This window comes from Fundulus heteroclitus, chromosome 12 (genome assembly GCF_011125445.2).
Source record: "Fundulus heteroclitus isolate FHET01 chromosome 12, MU-UCD_Fhet_4.1, whole genome shotgun sequence".
NCBI classification, from domain to species: Eukaryota; Metazoa; Chordata; class Actinopteri; order Cyprinodontiformes; family Fundulidae; genus Fundulus; species Fundulus heteroclitus.
This window is the reverse complement of record NC_046372.1, coordinates 4501241-4504503: the sequence shown is the minus strand read 5'-3', so window position 1 is coordinate 4504503 and position 3263 is coordinate 4501241. Positions and strand designations below refer to the sequence as shown.

The window sequence follows — 3263 nt, the reverse complement described above, 5'->3', positions numbered from 1 at the left end:
TCTTAGAGTGCCTGACAGATATAAATGTAGGAAGACAATCACTGCTGCTACTTTTCCAGAAATCATGGATGGAATAGCTCACAAGGAACTTGTACAGAAACCGATGTTTGTCATCGACTGCTCAAGGGAGGTCACACAGCCACTGGTTCAACAAAGATCTGGGGAACTGACCAAAAATTTATACTGATTTCAAACCCACCCCAAAGAAAGTAGAAGGAATATTAAACTTTCCTGCAGAGATGACATCCAAGCAGGCAGAGGTGGCACAGCACCTGAAAAGATACATCAGAGAATTTAATGAGGAAAAGCTTGGACGATTTTTGAGGTGCTGCACTTTCTCTGATTTATTGGTGTCTGGAGTTAGTAAGGTTCAGATTACAGTTCAGACCAGTTTCACAAGAAGGCCAATTGGACATACATGTGGGATGCTCTTAGAACTGTCTGACAACTATAATTCTCCTGACTTCCACAGTCAGTTCAGTTCCATTGTAGAGAGCAATGTCTGGGTAATTCGATATTGTGTAGGCAGGAGTTATGATATCAAAGGTTGCAGTCTGAATTATTTCACTTTTGAAAAGAGTGAAACTGTTATTGTAACAAATAATGCATCAATGCATTCATTAAAGGGATTACTATGTTTGTTTGTTTTGTTGTATTTTGTGCATGCATTTTACATACACATGAACATCTTAGATGTGTAACGTACAGGAAATCTGGACCCAAGATTCGAATCACACAGGTCAGTGACGTTTAAAGACTTTATTAAAGAGGGAGGAAACGAGGCTCGGCATCCCGTGGCGCTACAGTTTGTGCTCGGTCTGGTAACCCCCTGAGGCAGAGACAACAGGTTAGTGGACAGTGGTGGTTAGTGAGTAATAGTGTGGAAGACTGGACCACTAACCTGGAGTCGGGGGAGCAGAGCTCGGAGAGCCGGCAGACAGGCAGGCGGACTGATCCGGGGGCAGTGGTCCGATTGCGGACGAACGAGCAGGGGATCCGTTGGGGCTTTCCAGGGACAGTAATCCAGGGGAGGTCCAGGTTCCGTTATCGAGGAGGCAGAGATCCAGCAAAAGTGCAAACAGGGAAATCCAACAGGCTTGATACAGGTCCGGTCAGGGTTCGGCTTCAAACAGGCTCAGAGGTGGCAAAGGACAGGCAAGCTCAGTAATCAAAGGCAGGATCTGGTCAGGTTAACAGATAGACAGGCAGGACAAAAACGCTGGGATGCTCGCACAGATGGGATGAGACAAACTAGCACTGGCAGCTGATCTGTAAAGGGTTCTTATGGAGGTGAGAGCAGGTGGAACCAGTGAAAACTAATTGCAGTGAGGGTGGAGTTAAGCAGGTGTGTAGAATCGAAGATCAGACCAGCACCAGAGCTGAGATTGTCACAGAGCCCCCCTCTCAAGGGCGGATCCCAGACGCCCTAGGCTGGTCGGGATGGGTTTGGTGAAAATCCCTGATGAGGGCCTTGTCCAAAATGAGGCGGGAGGAGACCCACTGGCATTCCTCTGGTCCATAGCCTTCCCAGTCGATCAAGTACTGGGTGCCCCTACCTCGTTTCCTAGACTTTAGAATGCGTCTCACAGTATATGCCGGTGACCCATCAATAAGTCGGGTGGGTGGTGGGGGTCTGGAGGCGGGAACCAGACTAGAGGTCCTGACAGGCTTGACTCTGGAAACATGAAAAGTGGGGTGGACTTTCATAGAAGGAGGTAGGCGAAGACGGACCGCCACCGGGTTTACCACCTTAGAGATAGGGAAGGGACCAATGTACCGCGGAGCCAGCTTCTTGCTCTCCACCTTAAGGGGAAGGTCCTTGGTGGAGAGCCAGACTCTATCACCTGGCCGATACTGCGGGGCTGGGACCCGCCGACGATTGGCAGCCCGGGCCTGGGTCTGAGAGGAAGTGAGGATGGCCCTCCTGGCCTTCCTCCAGGCACGCTGGCATCTCAGGGCCGACAGGCGAGCAGAAGGAACCCTGGATTCCCTCTCTTCGACGGAGAACACCGGTGGCTGGAATCCGTAAACTACGTAGAAGGGGGAGAGCCCGGTGGAACTGGAAGGGATGGAGTTCATTGCGTGCTCCACCCAGGGCAGATTCAGAGCCCACTTAGAAGGGTCAGATTCACAGATTAGGCGGAGTTTAGCCTCAACCTCCTGATTCAGCCTCTCCGTCTGCCCGTCGGTCTGAGGGTGGAAGCCTGAGGAGAGGTTGACTGAGATCCCCAGCATAGCACAGAACTCCTGCCAGTAACGGGCTACAAACTGGGGCCCCCGGTCGGAGACTATGTCGGATGGCAGACCATGTAGCCGGAAGACCTCCCTAGCCAGGATGAAACCCATCTCCTTGGCTGAGGGGAGCTTAGGTAGGGGGACCAAGTGGACCATTTTTGAGAAGCGGTCCACTATTGTGAGGATAACCGAATTGCCCTCCGAGACAGGCAGACCAGTAACAAAATCCATGGACAAGCTGGACCATGGCCGGGATGGAACTGGTAGAGGCCTTAGTAGGCCGGCAGGAGGGCGACGGGAGACTTTTGCCTGACTGCAACGGGCACAGGCGGAAACGAATTCCTTGACATCTCTGGCTAATGTGGGCCACCAGAACCGAGAGCGGACTAGGTGGAGGGACTTTGTGATGCCAGGGTGGCAGTACAGGCGGGAGCAATGACAGAGCTCGAGGACCTTGCCTCTTAGAGAGTCAGGGACAAAAAGTCTGTTCTCAGGACAAGCCTCTGGAATGCACGCTCCTTCCAGGGAACTCCTGATCTCTCTCTCCAGGTCGAGCCGGGTCACGGCACACCTTACCGTGTCTGGGAGAATGTAATCTGGTGGCTGCTCGGTGCTCTCCTCCCCTGCCTCAAACATCCGGGACAGGGCGTCGGGCTTGGTATTCTTGGTACCGGGTCTGTAAGACAGGGAGAAATTAAAACGGCTAAAGAAAAGGGCCCACCTGGCTTGTCGTGGGTTCAGCCTCTTAGCTGTCTTCAGATATTCAAGATTTCTGTGGTCCGTCCATACGAGGAAGGGGAGCTTGGACCCCTCCAGCCAGTGTCTCCATTCTTCTAGTGCCAACTTAACAGCTAGGAGCTCCCGGTTGCCCACATCATAGTTACGCTCTGCAGGGGATAGTTTCTTGGAGAAGTAGGCGCACGGATGCACCCGGCCGTCCTTGGCCCTCTGACTGAGCACCGCCCCTACGCCAGTACAAGAGGCATCCACCTCCACAATGAATTGCCTTTGTGGGTCGGGAGAGACAA

General features: G+C 52.5%; 1 long non-coding RNA gene across 1 annotated transcript; it reads right to left on the bottom strand.

Moving 5' to 3' along the window:
* Positions 1 to 744: 744 nt before the first annotated feature.
* On the bottom strand, positions 745 to 993 carry LOC118564773. Its single transcript, XR_004932034.1, has 2 exons — positions 902 to 993; positions 745 to 829 (listed from the first exon to the last, which is right to left on the bottom strand). It is a non-coding gene; the product is annotated as an uncharacterized LOC118564773 (long non-coding RNA).
* Positions 994 to 3263: the final 2270 nt, after the last annotated feature.